This window comes from Hippopotamus amphibius, chromosome 7 (assembly GCF_030028045.1).
Source record: "Hippopotamus amphibius kiboko isolate mHipAmp2 chromosome 7, mHipAmp2.hap2, whole genome shotgun sequence".
NCBI lineage: Eukaryota > Metazoa > Chordata > Mammalia > Artiodactyla > Hippopotamidae > Hippopotamus > Hippopotamus amphibius.
The window spans coordinates 60,566,057-60,588,698 of NC_080192.1; the positions used below are offsets into that span (position 1 = coordinate 60,566,057).

General features: G+C 34.0%; 1 protein-coding gene and 1 pseudogene across 1 annotated transcript in view; one reads left to right on the forward strand and one right to left on the reverse strand.

Moving 5' to 3' along the window:
• The window catches only part of LRRTM4 (leucine rich repeat transmembrane neuronal 4), an 821,480-nt gene that overhangs the window by 157,035 nt on the left and 641,803 nt on the right, over positions 1 to 22,642 (reverse strand). The window lies entirely within an intron of this gene.
• On the forward strand, positions 3,883 to 4,451 carry LOC130856946 (39S ribosomal protein L35, mitochondrial-like; annotated as a pseudogene).

Consider the following 22,642-nt stretch of genomic DNA (forward strand, 5'->3'; position numbering starts at 1 on the left):
AAACATAGGCAGAACACTCTATGACATAAACCACAGCAAAATCTTTTTTTTGGCCTACCACTCAGAGTACTGGAAATAAAAACAAAAATAAGCAAATGGGACTGAATGAAACTTAAAAGCTTCTGCACAGGAAGAAAACCATAAACAGGATGAAAAGACAAATGTTTTCTCCCATTCTCAGAATGGGAGAAAATATTTGCAAATGAATCAATGAAAAAAGGATCAATATCCAAAATATATAAACAGCTCATGCACCTCAATATCAAAATACAAAAAACCCAATCCAAAAATGGGCAGAAGACATAAACACACATTTCTCCAAAGAAGACATACAGATTGCCAATAAACATGAAAAGATGCTCAGCATCACTAATTACTGGAGAAATGCAAATCAAAACTACAATGAGGTATCACCTCACACAGGTCAGAATGCCCATCATCAAAAAATCTAGAAACAATAAATGCTGGAGAGGGTGTGGAGAAAAGAGAACCCTCCTGAACTGTTGGTGGGAGTGTAGATTGACACAGCCGCTATAGAGAAGAGTATGGAGATTCCTTATACAACAAAAAAATGAGACTACCATATGACCCAGCAATCCTATTACTGGGCATATACCCTGAGAAAACCATAATTCAAAAAGATACACATACCACAATGTTCATCACAGCATTGTTTACAACAGCCAGGACATGGAAGTAACCTAGATGTCCACTGACAGGTGAATGTAAAAAGAAGATGTCACACATATATATAATGGACTATTACTCAGCCATAAAAAGGAATGAAATGGAGTTATTTGCAGTGAGGTGGATGGACCTAGAGTCTGTCATACAGTGAAGTAAATCAGAAAGAGAAAAACAAATATCATATGCTAACACATATATATGGAATCTAGAAAAATGGTACTGATGAACCTAGTGACAGAGTAGGAAACAGACGTAGAGAATGGACTTGAGGACACAGGTGGTGCGGGGAGACTGGGATGAAGTGAGAGAGTAACACTGATATATATATACACTACCAAATGTAAAATAGATGGCTAGTGGGGACCTGCTGCATAGCACAGGGAGATAAGCTCAGTGTTTTGTGTTGAGCTAGAGGGGAGGGGATATGGGGATATATGTATATACATATAGCTGATCCACTTTGTTGTACAGCAGCTTCTAACATAACATAGTAAAGCAATTATACTCCAATCATGATGAAAAATAAAATAACAAAATAAAATAAATAAAATAAAGTAATGAAACAATGGAAAACCTCTCATTTACAAAATCAATATATTGATTAGAAATTATTGCATATCCATTTGATGGAATATCATATAGGAATAAATCCTTTTTAAAAAGAATATTTAATATTATAAGATAATACAATGTTAAAACAGTGCAATTCTAAATTAATGACATTCAATTATCATTTGTTGAAATTGAATCATATATTAGCAGATGTTGACTAGAACTGAATTTCAGAATTGTAGATGCCTAAAAATACACTTAATTCTGGCATTAACATTTCTCTCTGTCAGTCTCTCTCTCTTTTTCTTTGTATATCTATTCCCTTATTCAAGAGATTTTTTAATCAGGAGCTTAATGAGAAAAATCACATTTTAAATGGAGTCACTGTCACTGTGATTCAGAGAAGGGAAAGAAGTGGATGGTGTAGGAAAGGATTTGGGTCCTAATTACTAAAATCCCATCCTCTTATTCCCAGTTTGCTGTTCACAGAATCTAATACAACATTGTAAATAAACTACACTCCAATAAATTTTTTTTTTAATTTTAAGAAAAGGAATGTCAATCTTCTATGGCACCCTGACCACTGTAACTATACCTGAGTACTCTTATTCCTAGCTGTCACACTATAAGCAGACCAATAGTCATTTATGTTTCTCCCTTTTAAATCTACCTTTCTTAAAATTAAATAACCATTTCTTTTATTAAAAAATAAATATTAAATATGTATTCAATCAGATTTGAGAATTTGTTCACATTAATGTTTTAAAAAAATTCTGTATCAGATCACTTCTCATTAACCACTGATTCTTGGAAAAAAGAACACAAGGCATGTGGATTTGATGACTGAGGTGTCTAGAAAGGTTAGAATTTGGGGGCAGATATGGAAGATGATGGCCAAGGATGAGGGCCTCATAGGACTACAAATTATAATAAGGGATCTAGGGAGAGAGTTTCTGGATGAGATTTGGGCCAGTTAGTAAACTTTGCCTATTTTAAGATCTACCTGGGCTTGCATTCTCTTTTAAGTTCTGTTTTGTACCACCACTTTATTTTTCATTGATCTAAGATTAAGTTGCCCTAGTTTTAAAATATTCTATTGAGATATAGTTCCACTGATCAAAGTGATATATCTATCAATGATAGATTTCCCTGATGCATTTGAAAGAAGTTTTTGAAAATGTTACCATGTTATTTGGGTTCTTACCATTTTTTGGTGTCTCAATATAAATCTATATTTCCAGAGACTTTGGTTGACTTTTTCTATAATAAATTTAAGAATTGGGTGGGTCAAGATTAATGTAATTTTAAACTGTCAATCAAATTCCACAGCTTCTCAGCTCATTAATATATGTTGAATTGTTTCACTTATTTTTCAACCACATTTCATGAAAATGACTAAAGCTTATTTTATCTAAGCATGGTAATGTTTGTTGATGACATTGTTGTCTAGAGACATTAGGAATCTGAGCAACACTCAAAAAACATGATATTCTTACAATTGAGATAGATAAAAAGGTGAAACAGCCACAAGGCATTTTCATTATCTGGTATTTCCTCAGGGTTTGAGTATCTATGGATACAGTTACTAACAAGATGATCATAGAAAAGTTGCATTTAGGAAAGGTGATATGCTACTTTTCTTAACTATGTATTTTTTTTTAATTATAACAGAAGCCGTTAGTAAATAGATTACTATTCTATTCTGTCCATTTACTATATGCATCATCATGTGTAAAATAGAGACCTAGTGGGAGCCTTCTGTATAGAACAGGGAGTTTAGCTTGGTGCTCTGTGATGACCAAGATGGGTGGGATGGGGATCATGGGAGGGAGGTCCTAGAGTGAGAGGGTATGTGTATACATATAGCTGATTCACTTCGCTGTACAGTAGAAACTAACACAACATTGTAAAGCAATCATACTCAACAGAATAAATGTATAAGATGTATAAAAAATTAAAATTTAAAAAGATTTAAAGAAAATCTCAAGTGTTTCAGAATTAAATGTCCATTTTTCAAATGTAGTAATCCAATGTAATGAAATTAATCAATTAATCTTGGCAATAATACTGGGTGACAGGTTTTATTCCCACCTACTGATAAGGAACTGAAATTGAATGAAGTTACTTCCTTGGTTTACACAGCATAGGAGAATCAGGATTCAGATACAGTACTCCCAGTTCAGTGCTCATCCCACACTATCACAATTGCCCTTGGTGCAGAGCAGCTTATTATAGGATATCTCTTGCTGTATAATTAGAGTGTGCATAGCAGATCTTCCTATATTCCAATTAAGCTACTTCAGTTAATTGCCTAATGGAATTTTACCAATTTATTGAGAACAAAAAGTCTTCTTGGAGAGAACATGGAGGGAAGACTATAAGAGAGAGGAAAAGGCATTTGCTTATATGGAAGGTAGAATGGATTTTTAAAAATAATAAAAGAGAAAGAAAGGGAAAAATAGCAAAACTTGGGTTGATTTTGGATAATCTGTCATTATACATTTTTTAAAAACATAAGAGAGAAAATTAGTTTTTATTTTTTAATTTTGATTTTCAGTATTATTTTAGTTTCAGGGTTACGGCATAGTGATTCAACAGTTGTACAGATTATGCACTATTAAAAATTATTGCAAGGACAGCAAGATGGCGGCTTCCACTTTTGTCAGTGCTGTGAGAGCAGCTTCAGGAATCTTATGGCCCCTGAATATTTTAGCATCTTCAGCCTATCGAAACTGCTCCAAGAATGCCTGTCTTAGCTCTGCACTGTCATCCCGACATTTCAGTCATATTCAGACACCGGTTGTGTCTTCTGCTCCCAGACTGATCATGTCTGTCAGGAACCTGACATGTGGGCAGACTGCCACAGTCCTCAATAGAGTTGCCTCCTTGCTCCCAAATGTCCTGAAGCCACCAGTCAGAACTGTAACATACTATATAGTTCAAGGAAAGGAAAGAGGAAGACTGTGAAAGCTGTCGTCTATAGGTTTCTTCAACTTCATTCTGGCCTGTGGTTAAGGAGGAAGGTTGGTTACAAGAAAACATTATGGAAAAAGACAGTTGCAGGAAAAAGACGCTTGAGGGAATTTGTCTTCTGCAATAAAACCCAGAGTAAGCTCTTAGATAAAATGACGACGTCTTTCTGGAAGAGGCGAAACTGGTATGCTGACGATCCTTACCAGAAGTACCATGACCGAACAAACCTGCAAGTATAGATCAGAAGTGTATGATTCCCCAGCTACTGAATATGTATCCTGGTGTATATGATGTCTTTGTGAAGGTGAAGTAGTATATGACATGATGTAAATTGTACCAACTGATGGAAACATGCAGTACCAACATTAAACTTAGCAACGTTTTAAAAATTAAAAAAAAAAGTTATTACAAGACAGTGGCTATAATATATTGTGCTATGCAATATATCCTTTTTGCTTATCTGTTTTATACATAGTTGTTTGTATCTCTTAATACCATGCCCCTCTCCCCTTTCCTATCCCTTTTGTTAACCATTAGTTTGTTTTCTTTATGTGTCTGTTTCTGTTTTGTACATACATTCATTTGTAGATGTTTTAAGTTCCATATATGTGATGTCATATAGTAGTTGTCTTGCCTGACATTCATTTAGCATAATATTCTCTACGTCCATCCACATTGCCACAAAGGGCATAATTTCATTCTTTTTATGGCTGAGTAATATTTGATTGTATTTATATATGCCCATTTTCTTTATCCATTCATCTGCTGATTGGCATTATGGTTGCCTCCATAATGTTATTGTAAACAGAGCTGCTACGAACATTGGGGTGCATGTATCTTTTCAAATTAGTGTTTTCACTTTTTCCAGGAAAATGCCCAGGAGTGGAATTGCTAGGTCATATGGTAGTTATATTTCTAGTTTTTGGAGAAATCACCATAAACTTTTCCATAATGGCTGTACAATTTACATTCCATCCAACAGTTTACGAGGGTTCCCTTTTCTCCAAATCCTCTCTAGTACTTGCTATTGGCAGACATTTTGATGATAGCAATTCTGATAGGTGTGAACTTCATTGTCTTTGATTTGCATTTTTTAATAATTAGCAAGTGGAGTATCTTTCCATCTGTGTGTTGGCCATCTGTATGTCTTCTTTGAAAAACTGCCTATTCAGGTCTTCTATCCATTATTTGCTTGGGTTGGTTTCTTATTTGGTATTGAGTTGTATGAGCTTTTTGTGTATTCTGGATTGAACCCCTTGTCAATTTCATCATTTGCAAATATTTTCTCTCATTCAGTAGGCTGTCTTTTCATTTTGTTAATGGTTTCCTTTGCTGTGAAAAGGATTATTTGTCCTAGTACTGTGAAAAATGTCATGGGTATTTTGATAGAGATTGAATTAAATCTGTAGATTTCTTTGGGTAGCATTTCTATTTATTAATTCTTCCAATCCAAAAGCATAGGCTATCTTTCCATTTATTTGTATCATCTTCAATTTACTTCATCAATGTTTTATACTTTTCAAAGTGTACATTTTTCACCACCTTGGTTAAGTTTCTTCCTGGGTATTTTATTCTATTAGATATTAAACCGAATTGTTTCCTTGCTCTCTTTTTCTGATAGTTAATTATTAGTGTATAGAAAAGTAACAGATTTCTGTATATTAATCTTGTATTCTGAAACTTTGCTGAATTCATTTATTAGTTCTAATAGTTTTTGGGTGGAGATTTTAGGATTTTCTATATAAATTATCATGTCATCTGCAAATAATGTCATTTTTAAACTTTCCTTTCCAAATTGGGTGGCCTTTTTTTGGGGTGGAGGTGTAATTTTGGTGGTGAGGACTACCAGTACTATTTTAAATAGAAGTGGTGAGATGGGCAATTTTGTCTTATTCCTGAATTCAAAGAAAAGACTTTTACTTTTTTGTGATTGAGTATGATATTGACTGTGGGTTTGTCATATATGGCCTTTATTATGTTGTGATATGATCTCTCTATAGCCATTTTGATAAGAGTTTTTATAATTAATGGATTTTAATTTTGTCAAATGCTTTTTATGCATCTATTGATATGATCATTTAATTTCTATATTTCCTGTTGTTAATGTGGTGTGTCACATAGATTTGTGAAAACTCATCCCACCTTGCATCCTTGGAATACACCTTACTTGATCATGGTGTATAATCCTTTTGATATATTGTTGGGTTCAATTTCCTAATATTTTGTTGAGGATTTTGCATACATAGTCATCAAATGTATTTGTCTCTGTTACAGCCTTTCTTTAACATCTATTTTGTCTAGTATGGCTATTGCTCAATTGCAATCTCAGCTTTCTTATTCCCATGTACATGAAATGTTTTGCTCAATACCCTCAATTTCAGTCTGCATCTAACCCTGAAGTGAGTCTCTTGCAGACAGTATAATGAATGGTCTTTTTTTTTTTTAATCAGCAACCCTATGTCTTTATTGGAAAATTTAATTCATTGGCATTTAAAGTAATTGTTGAGAAGAGGGCAGACAACAGTATCAAGCAGTATCAGCAGTATTTTGTTCTGTGGAACTGAAAACCACAGCCACAGAAAGACAGAGAAAATGAAAAAGCAGAGGAATTTGTACCAGATGAAAGGAAAAGATAAAACCCCAGGAAAGCAACTAAATGAAAAGGAAATAGGCACCATTCCAGGAAAAGAATTCAGAATAATGGTGGCAAAGATGATCCAGCACTTTGAAAAAAGACTCAATTCAAACATCAAAAAGAGGAAAGAAAAGTTTACCAAAGACCTAGAAGAATTAAAGACCAAACAAACAGAGATATGCAACACAATAACTGAAATGAAAAATACACTAAAAGGAACCAATAGCAGATTAACTGAGGCAGAAGGGTGAAGAAGGGACTTGGAAGACAGAATGGTGATAATCACTGATGCAGAAAAAAATAAAGAAAAGAGAATGAAAATAACTGAAGATAACCTGAGACCTCTGGGACAATATTAAATGAACCAACATTCACATTATAGGGGTCCCAGAAGGAGAAGAGAGAGAGAAAGGGCCTGAGAAAATACAAGAAGAGATTATAGTTGAAAACTTCCCTAACATGGGAAAGGATATAGCCATCCAAGTACAGGAAGCGCAGAGAGTCCCAAACAGGATAAACTCAAGAAGAAACACACTAAGACACATAGTAGTCAAACTGACAAAAATTAAACACAGGGAAAATTTATTAAAAGCAACAAGGGAAAAATAACAAATAACATACAAGGGAACTCCCAGAGGTTCAGCTGATTTCTCAGCAAAAATTCTGCAAGCTAGAAGGGAGTAGCATGATGTATTTCAAGTGATGAAAGAACCTATAACCAAGAATACTCTACCCAGCAAGGATCTCATTCAGATTTGACAGAGATATCAAAAGTTTTAAAGACAAACAGCAGCTAAGAGAAATCAGCACCACCAAACCAGCCCTACAACAAATGCTAAAGAAACTTCTTTAAGCAGGAAACATAAGAGAAGAAAAGGACCTACAAAAACCTAAACAAAACAATTAAGAAAATGGTAATAGGAACATACATATCAAGAATTACCTTGAATGTAAATGGGCTAAATGCACCAACCAAAAGACACAGACTGGCTGAATGGATACAAAAACAAGACCCATATATATGCTGTCTACAAGAGACCCACTTCAGACCTAGGGACACATATAGATGGAAAGTGAGGGGATGGAAAAAGATATTCCATGCAAATGAAAATCAAAATAAAACTGGAGCAGTGATACTCATATCAGTTAAAATAGACTTTAAAATTTTAAAAAAATGTTACAAGAGACAAGAAAGGACACTAGATAAATATCAAGTGATCAATCCAAGAAGAAGAGACAACAACTATAAATATATATGCACCCAATACAAGAACACCTCAATACATAAGACAAATGCTAACAACTATGAAAGAGGAAATTGACAGTAACACAATAATAGTGAGGGATTTTAACACACCACTTACACCAATGAAAAGATCATCCAGCAGAAAATTAATAAGGAAACACAAGCTTTAACTGACACAATAAACCAGATGAATTTAATAGATATCTATAGGACATTACATCCAAAAACAGCAGATTATGCATTCTTCTCAAGTGTGCATGGAGTATTCTCCAGAATAGATCACATTTTGGGTCACAAATCAAGCCCTAGTAAATTTAAGAAAATTGAAATTGTATCAAGCATCTTTTCCAACCATAACACTATGAGATTAGAAATCAATTACAGGAAAAAAAAAAAACCTGCAAAAAACAGAAACACATGCAGTCTAAACAATACACTAATAAGTAACCAAGAGATCACTGAAGAAATCAAAGAGGAAATCAAAAAATATCTAGAGAAGAATGACAGTGAAAATACAACAATTTCAAACCTATGGGATGCAGCCAAGGCATGTCTAAGAGGGAAGTATATAGCAATACAATACTACTTCACGAAACAAGAGAAATCTTAAATAAACAGCCTAACCTTACACCTAAAGAAACTAAAGAAGAGCAAACAAAACCCAAAGTTAGTAGAAGAAGAGACACATAAAAATCAAAGCAGAAATAAATGAAATAGAAACAAAGAAAATGATAGCAAAAAACAATAAAACTAAAAGCTGGTTCTTTGAGAAGATAAATAAAATTGGTAAACCTCTAGCAGGATTCATCAAGAAAAAGAGGGAGAGGACTCAAATCAATAAAATTAGAAATGAAACAGAAGTTACAATGGACACCACAGCTATAAAAAGCACCATAAGAGACTACTACAAGCAACTATATGCCAATAAAATAGACAACCTGGATGAAATGGATAGTTTCTTAAAGGTATAACCTTCCAAGACTGAATCAGGTAGAAATAGAAACTATGAACAGACCAATCACAAGTAATGAAATTGAAACTGTGATTAAAAATATCCCAACAAACAAAAGTCCAGGAACAGCTGGCTTCACAGGTGAATTTTATCAAACATTTAGGGAAGAGCTAATACCCATCCTTCTCAAACTCTTCCAAAAAAGTGCAGAGGAAGGAACCCTCCTAAACTCATTTTATGAGGCCACCATCACCTTGATACCATGACCAAAGATACTACAAAAAAAAAGAAAGAAAGAAAATTACAGACCAATATCACTGATGAACTTAGATGCAAAAATCCTCAACAAAATACTAGCACACAGAATCCTACAACAAATTAAAAGGATCATCCACCATGATCAAGTGGGGTTCATCTCTGGAATGCAAGGATTCTTCAATTTGTGCAAATCAATCAATGTGATACACCATATTAACAAATTGAAGAATAAAAGCTGCATGATCATCTCAATAGATGCAGAAAAAGCCTTTGACATAATTCAACACCAATTTATGATAAAAACTCTCCAGAAGGTGGTCATAGAGGGAACCTACCTCAACATAAAAAGGCCATATATGACAAACCCACAGCAAACATCATTCTCAATGGGGAAAAACTGATAGCATTGCCTCTAAGATCAGGAACAAGGTAAGGATGTCCACTCTCTCCACTACTATTCAACATAGTTTTGTAAGTCATTGCCATAGCAATCAGAGAGGAAAAAGAAATAAAAGGAATCCAAATTGGAAAAGAAGTCAAACTGTCACTGTTCACAGATGACATGGTATTATACATAGAAAATCCTAAAGATACCACTAGAAAACTATTTGAGCTAATCAATCAATTTGGTAAAGTTGCAGGATACAAAATTAACACACAGAAATCTCTTGCATTTCCATACACTAACCATGAAAGATTAGAAAGAGAAATTAAGGAAACAATCCCATTCACTATTGCAACAAAAAGAATAAAATACCCAAGGACAAACCTAAATAAGGAGGTAAAAGACCTGTACTCAGAAAACTGTAAGACACTAATGAAAGAAATCAAAGATGGCACAAACAGATGGAGAGATATACCATGTTCTTGGGTTGGAAGAATCAACATTGTGAAAATGACTATACTACCCAAAGCAATTTACAGATTCAATGCAATCCCCATCAAATTACCAATGGCATTTTTCCCAGAACTAGAACAAGAAATTTTACGATTTGAATGGGAACACAAAAGACTCCAAATAGCCAAAGCAATCTTGAGAAGGAAAGACGGAGTTGGTGAAATCAGGCTTGCTGACTTCAAATTACTACAAGGCTACAGTGATCAAGACAGTATGGTACTGGCACAGAAATAGATATACAGATCAATGGAACAGGATAGGAAGCCCAAAAATAAACTATGGTCAACTAATCTATGACAAAGGAGGCAAGGATATACAATGGCAAAAAGGCAGCCTCTTCAATAATTGGTGCTGGGAAAACTGGACAGCTGCATGTAAAAGAATGAAATTAGAACACTCCCTAACACCATACACAAAAATAAAGTCAAAATGGATTAAAGAGCTAAATGTAAGGCCAGAGACTATAAAACTCCTAGAGGAAACATAGGAAGAAACACTCTTTGACATAAATCACAGCAAGATCTTTTTTGATCCACCCCCTAGAGTAATGGGAATAAAAACAAAAATAAGTGGGACCTAATGAAACCTCAAAGCTTCTACACAGCAAAGGAAATTATAAGCAAGATGAAAAAGCCCTCAGAATGGGAGAAAATATTTGCAATTGAATCAACAGACAAAGGATTAATCTCCAAAATATATAAACACTTCATCCAGTTCCATATAAAAAAAAAAAAAAATCAAAAAATGGACAGAAGACCTAAATAGGCATTCCTCCAAAGAAGATATATGGATGGGCAAGAGGCACATGAAAAGCTGCTCAATATCACTAATTTTTAGAGAAATGCAAATCAAAACTTCTATGAGGTATCACCTCACACTGGTTAGAATGGACATCATCAGAAAATTGACAAACAGTAAATGCTGGAGAGGGTGTGGACAAAAGGGAACGCTCTTGCACTGTTGTGGGAATATAAAATAATACAGCCACTATGGAGAACAGTGTGGGGGTTCCCTGCAAACTAAAAATAGAGTTACCACCTAACTCAGAAATCCTACTGCTGGGCATACACCCAGAGGACACCATAATTCAAAAAGACACATGCACTCCAGTGTTCATTGCAGCACTATTTACAATAGGCAGGACATGGAAGCAACCTAAATGTCCATCAACAGATGAATGGATAAAAAAAATTGGTACATATATACAATGGAATATTACTCAGCTATAAAGAGCAATGAAACTGGGACATTTGTAGAGACATGGATGGACCTAGAGACTGTCATACAGAGTGAAATGAGTCAGAAAGAGAAAAATATCATATATTAACACATATATGTGGAATATAGAAAAATGGTGCAAATCAACCAGTTTGCAAAGCAGAAATAGAGACACAGATGTAGAGAACAAATATATGGACACCAAGTGGGGAGGGTTGGGGGAAATGAATTGGGAGATTGGGATTGCCATATATACATTACTAATAAGAAAAAAATACCAAATTTTACATTCTAAACATATGCAGTTTATTGTATGTCAAAAAAAAAAAAGCCAAAAAATAAAAAATAAAGTAATTGTTGATAAGCAGGTACTTATTGCCATTTTATTACTTGATTTCTGATTGTTTTATAGTTCTTCCCTATTCATTTATTCTCTTTTTTGTTTCTACTCTTGTGCTTCCACGATTTTCTTTATTAGCATGCTTGTATTCATTTCTTTTTGGTTTTTGTATATCTATTGAATATTTTTGACTTGTGATTATTATGAAGTTCATGTATGCTGAGCCATAATTATATATACTTGCTTTGAACTAGTACTTAATGTTGAAACACATTCTAAGAGATCTACATTTTTTACTCCCTTCTTGCACATTTTGTGTTTTTCATGTCATATTTTACAACTTCATGTTATTTCTTATGTTTATTTTATTTTACCAATTTTTGTCTTTTAATCTACTTACTGATTTATTTGAGTAATCTTCAATTCTTGCTGTATATTTGCCTCTCCTTGTGGGATCTTCCCTTTTCTATAGACTTTTATTTTTCTTTTGCATTTGGAGAAGATCCTTCAATATTTCTTTTAGGGTAGGTTTAGCATTGATTAATTCTTTTAGTTTTTGCTTGTTGGAGAAGTTCTTTATTTCTCCTTCTATTCTAAATGATAATTTTGCTTGGTTGAGTATCCTAGGTTACAGGTTCTTCCCTTTCAGAGCTTTTAAAATACCATGCCACACCCTTCTAGCCTACAAAGTTTTTACAGAGAAATCAGTTGATAGTCTTTTGGGGATTCTCTTTTAATTTGCTCTTTGTTTTTCTCTCACTGTCTTTAAATCTTCTCTTTATCTTTAAATTTTGCCATTTTAATTATAATATGCTTTGGTGTGGGTCTGTTTGTGTTCATCTTACTTGGAATCCTTTGTGTTTCCTGAATCTGTATATCTGTTTTCTTCTTCAGGTTTAGGAAGTTTTCAGCCATAATTTCTTCAGATAGGTTTTAGACCCCCTTTTCTCTCTCTTTTCCTTCTACAGTGCTACAGTGTGAAGGCTGGAATACCTAATGTTATACCAAAGATCTTTCAAATTGCTTTTATTTTTTTCTTAATTTTTTCTGCTGTTCTGATTGAGAGAGTTCCATTATTCTATCTTCCAGATCACTTACGTGTTCTTCTGTGTCACTTAGTCTGCTATTCATTCCTTTTAGTGTGCTGGTTATTTCAGATATTGAATTATTTATTATTGATTTTTTTTTATATTTTCTAGCTCCTTGTTAAAATAATAATTATTTAGATAAATCCTTTTTTCCGAATTTTGTTAGCATTTTAATACCAATGTTTTGAATTTTTTTTTCTTTAAGAACTTTTATTGAGATACAATTGACATACAATAAACTGCATATATTTAAAGTGTACTATTTGATTTTTTTTCTTATTAGTAGTGTGTATATGGCAATCCTAGTCTCCCAATTCATTCTGCCCCAACCCCCTCCACTTTTCCCATGAATTCTTTATCTGATATATTATTTACTTCTGTTTACTTATTAAAATTTTCAGTAGTTTTCTCTAGTTCTTTCAATTGAGGATAGTTCCTCTGTCTTTTCCTTTTACTTGACTGTATCTGCCTCTATAAATTTAGGTGAAATAATTACCTATTGATGTTCTGAAATGGTGTTCTTACATGGGAGTGTTCCTGTGCAGACTGTGTGTGGCCAGTGCCTTTGGTAGGAGGGCTTGATTTGATGTGGAAGCCAGTGCATCTTTCCTCAGGGTTTTATGGTAGCTATCATTTTTGTGAGGGGGGTGGTTCTGAAGATGCAGGGATAAAGTCTATGCAGGAGGTTAGACAGGCCTTCCACTCTGCCCAGTGGCCATCAATGCCCTCTCAGGAGCAGGGTCTGACCCCAAGTTGCTGGAGCAGAAACCTTGAGGGTCCAGCTTGATCCTGCTCTGTTCCTTTTAAGTGTGTGTTTTCCCCTTCTTATTGCACTGGGACCTTTGCCCCAGAGGAGGAGTGTGCTGAAGTAAGTGGGGCTTCTGTGTATACCAAGGTCCAGTGTGCTACCTATGTAGTCATCTGTGGCTCCACTCAGATGCAGCCCATGGTTGAGTTTTATCCCTAGTCTGGTTGCCCCAAATCCAGTCTGGGCTGTGACATGGACTGAGAGGGCCAGGGTGTTTGCATGGCTTGGGCTAGGGTTCATGGTGAGGTAGTCATGGAAAATTTGGCAGCCTGAAGAGCAGACCTCTCTCTGAACTGTCTGGGGAACAAAACCCCTTTGTCTCTCACAGTGGATCACTGTCCCCAGCCTCTACAGCCCCTATCCTTTTACAGAACTGCTCTGCAGTGGTAGCAAGGCTTGGGTGATTTCTGTGTATCTTGCATGGGGAGCTGTGGCAGAATGGCCACCATCAGAGATTTGGGTTGTTTCTGTGTTGCTTATTGAGAAAGATTTAACAGTGGCCACTGCCACCCCACCCAGATCCTTTGCCCCAGGACCTTGTCACCTTTGGGTCCCAAGGTTCAGCCTTTTCCCCAGTCTTTGCCACCCCAGATCCAGCGCCACACTGTTCATGGAGTGATCAGGACTGGAGTGTTTGTTTGGCTCTGGCTGAGATGCATGGTGAGGCAGTCATGGTAAACCAAGCAGTCACTAACACAGATCTCTCTCTGCTCTTCCCAGAGGCACACCAGGATGGGTGCACTCCTCAGGAGCAAAGTCCAGGTTTCTCCAGCCTTTCTATTTGTCCCAGCAGTTCTCCAGCTGCCAAAGGGGCTTGTTTCCTCAGTTCAGGACACCAGGACTAGGATGCCCAGACTGTAGCTTAACCTGCTAACTTCCATGGGGCATGTCCACTCACGTAGTCTCCCTTTTCCTCTGAGTTCCACTCCCCACCCCGCGCAGGGCACAGAGCCTGACATGATCACTTTTCTTCCTTTCCTGCTAATTACAGTGTGCATCTTTCCTACAGCCTTGGTTGTACAAGAGCCCTGCCAATTTCCAGTTAGTTTTCTTTGAGAATTGTTCCACATGTAGATGTATTTTTGGTGTGTTCGTAGAAGGAGGTGAGCTCCACATCCTCTTACTTTGCCATCTTGGTCTCTCTGATAGGCTTAAATTTATAAAAAAAACAAATTCCAAGCATTTTCATGTATTTGTTATCTTCATTATTACACTATAAGGTTGTTTTATAATCTTCATATTGTATATGGAAACAACATAACATTCATGGTTTAAAATGCTAGGCTAAATTCATTAGATTAGAACAAATAAAATTGATATACACACTTCTATATGTCTACAAGTTCATAAACTGTCAACTGCTTCACATTTAACATTATGCAAAACAATAATCCAGTGTGAGTAATCATTTGAAAATTTTAAAAATCACTACCTTTTTTCAAAATCATAGTGATAGTTTTGATGCTGTAATGGAAACATTAATAAATATGTTTACAACTTTATGAAATTATAAGTAAAAACATATACTAATGATATTAATAATATGGTTATTGAAAACATTTGATGATGGAATTAATTCATACATCTACTTTACTTTAAATAGCTCTTTATGCAAGATTAATGAAAATATGTAGTGAAGAATTTGTTAAAAGTAACTACTCTAGAAAGAAAAAAAGAATAAGACATTAGTGAGTTACCCCTAGCAGATCTGACTCAAACAGTAACAGTAAAATAAAGTCAGAGATTTAAAAGATACCCCCAAAAATATCTTCAAAGATTTAAAGCCCTACTGCATGAGAGAAGTATTACATTTCAGGTTTGAATTTTAAGAAGGTAGTTTTTCAGCTCAACAGTAGGCAGGAACTACCAGGAATAAAGGCTATATTAAAAATGAATGAGCTACCCAATGAAATTAATAAACTGATAATTGCTGGAATTTTTAATTGTGGGGCTAGATTGGCATTTGTTTGGGGGATGGTATGCAAGATTTAAGCAGGCAAAGAAAGAATTGATTGGATATTTTTAAGTCTCTTCCAACTCTGCTTATGATTTTAATTTCATTATAGGGAATTTCAATGTGGAAATACTTATTTACTTAGTATTTATGTTATGTAGATTGGTGCTTCATTTGGCAAATATTTTTTACCCCTTTGAATAGGCCAAGATGGAAAAAAGATGTCATGAAGTTTCCATTACATAGCTAGCTAACTTCTAAGAAGAATATTACCTGATTCCTCGAGTAGTCCTACTTTTTTAAGGAGTAAAACTTACAACCCTACTGATCACACCAGATTTGATTCAGAAATTGTTGCTCAAGGCAGAAAACAGTCACAGATATAGTAGAGGTGGAATCCTCCCAACTGGAGGGGATTTATGCATACACTTGACTTCGGTCTTATGTTTCACAATTACATATATCATCACAATATTTTCATGATGGAAAATAATCTGTGTTACTTACATACAAGCTTAAGAAATATGACTGGTGGCTAAAACAACATGTATCTCTCAGCAATGCTAATGTAAATCATTGTGAGAGTATAGAAGATTCTAAGCATCTGTAAAAGACACATTTTTGTATATCTGAGTAGTGAGGAATCTATATTAATATCTTAGAAGGCTGCTAGACTTGTGGAAAGAACATCTGCTTGTAAGTCAGAAAACTCATACTGAAACTCTATTTGCAATTAGCAAGTTTTATGATCTGAGGCAATATCAAATGTCACACATGTAAAAAATCAGATATAATGCATAAAACTATCCACCATGAAGTGTCATAGTGAAAATAACATGAGCCACTCACCTGTCAAAAGTGCTTTATTCTTAAATCTCTATTATTAAACATCAATATTTTTCAGTTTCTCCTTATTCACAGATTGATGGAACACCTTATAAAAAGTCTGTGCAAACCTGAGGATAGAGCTTGTGTCAAATTCTTTACTTACCCTCTAGATAATAACTTTGTAGTCCTGAAAGAAGACTTAGCAATAAAATAGTCACAGAATTGTGTCACCCAACTCACAGAAATACTTTGTTATATGAAAACAACTGTGGTGTGCAATATTAACTAATCTCATATTATTTTCTTTTTCCAGCATATTTTCTTTCTTCCCCCAACTATATATCAATTCTTCCACTAGACGTTATCTGTCTTTTTTTTTTTTTTTTTTTTTTTTTTTACTATTTTCATGCATTCACTACAGTGTTTTAAACTTAATAGCAAGAAAAGACACTGATGGGCTTGAGGGTATTGAGTAATATATTGATCTACAAAAAAGTGCTTTCACTCAGTAAAACAATCTAAGATAGCTAATCTTTGCAGAAAATATGGAATTCACATTCAATTCATAATATTTACACATTTTACTTAGGGAATAAGATGAAAAAGAAATGCCTAAAAAAAGTGTCCTTTAGTTAACAATGAATCATTTAGGAAGAATCATTTTTCTTGAATGCAGAGAATAAGGGTCAATTAGGTATTGAATTTGCAAAGGAAACCTTCAGTGAATAAGATAATATATGGATGTGTTGCAAAGCCAGTGTAATAAAGTGAACAATCATTTTATCATAGCATTTATTAATACAATAATAATTATCAGAATTTTCATAATTATTTGCTTTAAGTCCATAAGGGATTTAGTGAAAATAAAAGTGAATTTTTTTTCCCCTGACCACCAAGAACAAATACTGTGACAGAACAGAGTCTTTCTTAAGAAATGGTTACACACCAAACTATGCTGTATATCTTTTCATTTACAGCAATTTTCTTAGGTGTTTCAAAAAGTTCCAGTGTTTGAGAGTTACAGCTTTTTCCTACAGTTCATAGTTAATGAGCTCTGGCTTTTTCCTCTGGTTCATGGCAGGGGGAGGTAAGACACTGGTCCATTGGATGGGTCAGTACGAAGCTCTGTTCTGCTCACTCAAGAGGAAAAATTGAATATGAGAGAAGAAGAAAACAGAAAGACAGAGAAAGAAGGAGTAATGGGGAAGGCAGTGAGGAAAACAGAGACAAGGAAAGAAAGATAGGGATACACAGAAATATCCCTTCATATTTAATTAATACTTAATATTTATTTATATTTAATAGATATGCATAAAAAAAGGCAATAAAGTAGAATGGGCTAATCATTTCTTTTCTGATATTATGTAATATGCACACTCAAGGAAGAACAGAAAAAAATGAAAACATTGATATACAAACTTATGTAAGTTTAAGGTGTACAATATGTTAATTTGATATATTTGTGTATTACTATATAATACTGGGGAAAAGAAAGAAAATTAATGGTACTTCACTTTGATGGAATTACATGCAACAATTAAAAGCCACATTTTCCAAATTAAAGAAAGTAAAGCTTTATGATTTGTATGTTTGTATGTGTGTAGACTTGTATATGTGTAGTTTGAAATTGTCTATAATCCCACCCTCATGAACTAGAAACAATGAATTATGATATGTGTCTTTTTAATTAGCTGTGTGTATAATAAACAATGCACTACACACACTATATTATAAATATTTTTCATTTACTTTATCAAAATCATAATTCCATGTCAATAAATATACTTCTGCAAAAAATGATATAATATTGAATTTTAGGAATATGTCTTAGTCCAGTACATTTTTTGATTGGATTGCTTCCAATCTTTTGCAATTATAAATAGGCCTATAATTAATTTCTTGCAAATTTAAACTTTAATACACCCTTAATTATTTTCTTAGGATAAATTCTTAGAAGTAAAATAAGAGACAATAAGTAATGTAAAAGACCATTGGTGGACTTCCTAGTTGGCACAGTGGGTAAGAATCCACCTGCCAATGCAGGGGACATGGGTTCTATCCCTGCTTCAGGAAGATACCACATGCTGAGGAGCAACAAAGCCTGTGTGCCACAACTATTGAGTCTGTGCTCTAGAGCCTGTGAGCCACAACTATTGAGCCCATGTGCCACAACTACTGAAGCCCACGCATCTAGAACCTATGCTCTGCAACAAGAAAGGCCACTGCAATGAGAAGCCCACGCACCATAACGAAGAGTAGCCCCTGCTCACCGCAACTAGAGAAAGCCTGTGTGCAGCAACAAAGACCCAAAACAGCCAATAAAATAAGTAAATAAATTTATAAATAAAAAAGACCATTGTAATTTCAAGACCATTGTAACATTTAGAAATAATGCGATTCAGAATGCTCGTGATAACTTAGATTTAACCAGAAAAAATAAAATAAAATTGTGATATCACAGGACCCAATTTCTTACCATTAGAAAGCACTTATCATCATGTAGCTTAATCTTTGCAAATGAAAAATCTTATCATTTATTTGTAGCATTACTATTTTTCATATTGAACTTGTCTTTACATCTGGGTTTCTTCTACTTAGGGTACATGCAAACTTGACTCATTTTTCTTTGATGCATGTTATATTTATAGATCTGTAAAAGCTTTCTATATGTCAGAAACATTAGAATTTAGCATTTTGAAGCATTTTTGGTATGTTTCATGGTAAGCTTATTACTGGGTATATTTTTTCCAATGTAAATGGTATTTTTTACTATTATTTCTCAGATTATTGCTTATAAAAGAAAATTAATGTATGTTCATTTATTTAACTAAGTATATTACTGAGTTTTCTTATTAATTTGAAATCTTTAAGTTGGAAATTTTTTTTTCAAGTAGAGAATTCTAACATCTGCAAATAAGGATAAAATTTCTTATTTACCTCCCAATATTCATAGTTCCTATTTCAATTATTTTCTCTCTATATATTCACTAGAAGTATTAGAAAATATGTAAAATAATAGTGGTGATAGAAAACTTGTTTCTTTCTTAGTTTAGGGCATATTCTAGGCTTTTGCCACTGTGTTTGAATATTGTTTAGCATCATTAAGAAATGTTTCTATTTTTTTCCCAAAAACAGGATTTTCTCTCTCTCTTTACCCCTTTCTTCCTTCCTTTCTTGCTTTCCTCCATCCCTCCCTCCCTCCTTCCCTTCCTTCCTTCCAGTTTCACAGAGATATAATTGACATAGAGTACTATGAAAAATTGTCATATCTCATGATTTGACTTACATAAATCATGAAATTATTACCACAATAAATTTAGTGAACATCCATAATCTCATATAGATACAAAACATATAAAAGGAAAAGAAAAATTATGCTTTCCTTCTTGTAAGAGCTCTTAGAATTTGTTCTTTTAACAATTTTTGTATATAACACACAATAGTGTTATATTAATCATGTTGTATATTACATCCCTAGTACTTATCTTATAACTAGAAGTTTGTAACTTTTCACCACCTACCTCCAATTCCTCCTCCCTCCACCCCCCACATTTGTTTAACATAAATCTGGTAACTTGTACTTGTTTTACTGTGTCTATTCATTTGTTTTGTTTTTCAGATTTCACATATAAGTGAAATCATGTGGTATTTTATTTTCTCTGACTTATTTCTCTTAGCATAATATCATCGAGGTCCATCCATGTTATTGCATATAGCAAGATTTCATTTTTTTAATGGTCGATTGTACATGTATATCACATCTTTATCCATTCATCCATCAAACTGTGGCTATATCATTTTAAAAATCATTTTATCTGTAAGAGGTTTGATTTCTTTTTGGTTTTTCAGACAAATTTTTTTTCTGGATTTTCATTGTAAATAAAGTTAGTATACTATATTCCCTCTACTTTTTCTTTATATTTGGACATATTTTCCATTTTGCTTCATGATCTGAATATTTTTTTTAAAGATTCAGTGTTCATTTGAACAAGTGCATATTTCCTGTTCAAATGGTAAAATTAGATTGTTTATTAAATCATATTATTAAATACGTTATTAAAACTCATATAACCATTTGTGTCAACCTAAAAAACTGAGCAGTATGTATGAGTGAAAGGTAGAGATTACATATTTTAATATCATTCATTATTTTTGCTCTGACTCAACAAACTTCTATTCATTCTTGTTTTCCTTTTTATATTTTTTGGCCACACCACACGGCATGTGGGATCTTAGTTCCCTTGACCAGGGATCGAACCTGTGTCTCTGCCTTGAAAGCACAGTCTTAACCACTGGACTGCCAGGGAAGTCCTCTTCTATTCATTCTTGAAAACCCTAAATTGAAAATTTAAATTAGTGTATGTCTCATTTTATATAATTGCATTTCTATGGTTTTAACTTAAACTTGTATTTGTTTAATAATAAAGCTAAGATTAATTTCAAAGTTTAACTCAATTTATCATTCATCAACATAATTATAATTACTTTATTATATTCTGGCTATAGCTACATATTAATTAACAGCAAGGCTTATAAATCACAAAATAACTACTGTTTACTAGGAGTAGTTAGGAAATTTCAGGTATCTTATGCTTATTAACTAAAATTAAACACTTTGCTTTTTCAATGATGTTGAAAGCCTCTGTGCACCTAGGTTTAATAAGAAAGCTGGAGAAATCCACTTTCTAAATATGCAATAAAATACAACAAGAAATAAGACTGGTGCTGGATCTGGGAAAGTGCCATCCAAATGTCAAAACATTTCAGGAATTTCTCAAAAAATTTAAAATGAGACCAAAGAAAAGAAGAAACAGCCAACTGGAGATTTACCATATGCAAAACTATATTTGCCTTGGGAATGAGGTGGGTCCTGGGAGCTAACTGGATGATGTCATCCTGCCTGGAGTGGAAGTAGCCAGAGGCAAGAACAAGTGGACTAACAGTGTGTAGTGTAAGAGAGTATCTCTTCCCAGAGTCCTCAAAGAAAGTTCTTCAAGTAAGTGGAAATGATATGAAAACGGGATCCAGTCCTGACAATTTACAGCAGACTTATGCCTTGAGGAAGTCTGTTTAAAGTTGTGTCTCTGTTAATAGGAGAAGCTGTCCCAGGTAAATTTGCAAGATTTATTTTTAGTAGCGAGGCAAAGACCATTTTGTCCATCTACCTGAAACTGTACAATTCTTTTGCCACTAAAGCTCAGATTTTTGACATTTAACTAAAGATAACGGTTAAAATGCAGATAGTTGGATAAGTTTACCTATTTCACTCAAGTGAATTGGAATTTTTTTATTCATCCATATTCAGAACACAAAGGAGTCACCCAGGTGCCTCATGTCGTGCCTGAAGGAAACCACCTCAACCATTTCTACTTGTCTGAATATAGTAATTAAAAAAAAAAGTTCTCTTTCAGGGACTAAGTGGAAGTAAAAAAATTAAGATATGAAAAGTAGAACTTTAAATTAAAAAACACTCTGGGATTTTGTTTTTTATAAAAATTATAAAAATCTGAAGAAAGCTGTAAAATATCTCCATAATATTTCCATCAAGATTCCAAACCACAGTTTGATCTCACCTCACATCTGTCAAAATGGCTGTCATCAGAAAGACAAGAAATAACAGATGTTAATATGGTCACAGAGAAAGGAGAACCCTAGTACACAGTTTGTAAGAATGTAATTAGTACAGTCACTATGGAAAACAGCATAGAATTTCCTCAAAAAATTAAAAATAAACCCACTATAAATCTAGCAATTCTACTCCTGAGTATTTATCTGAAGAAAATGGAAGCACTAAGATATATGCACCTCAATGTTCATATCAGCATTATTTACAATAGTCAGGATATGGAAACAACCTACGTGCCCACCCACAGATGAACAGATAAATAAGATGTGGTGCATATCAAATATATATTATATATATATATATATATATATATATGTATACATTGAAATGTTAGCCATAAAAGGAATGAAATATTGCAATTTGTGACAGCATGAAAGGGTGTAAATGGTGTTATGTTTATTGAAGGTTAGACAGAGAAAGATAAATACTGTATTTTTTCACTTACATGTGGAATCTAAAAAAATAAATGAAGAAATGTAACAAATACAACTGACTCACAAACAGAGACAAATTAGCAGTTGCCGCAGGGTAAAAAGATAAGGTAGGGGGAGGGGTGGAATAGGTAAAGGGGATTAAGAG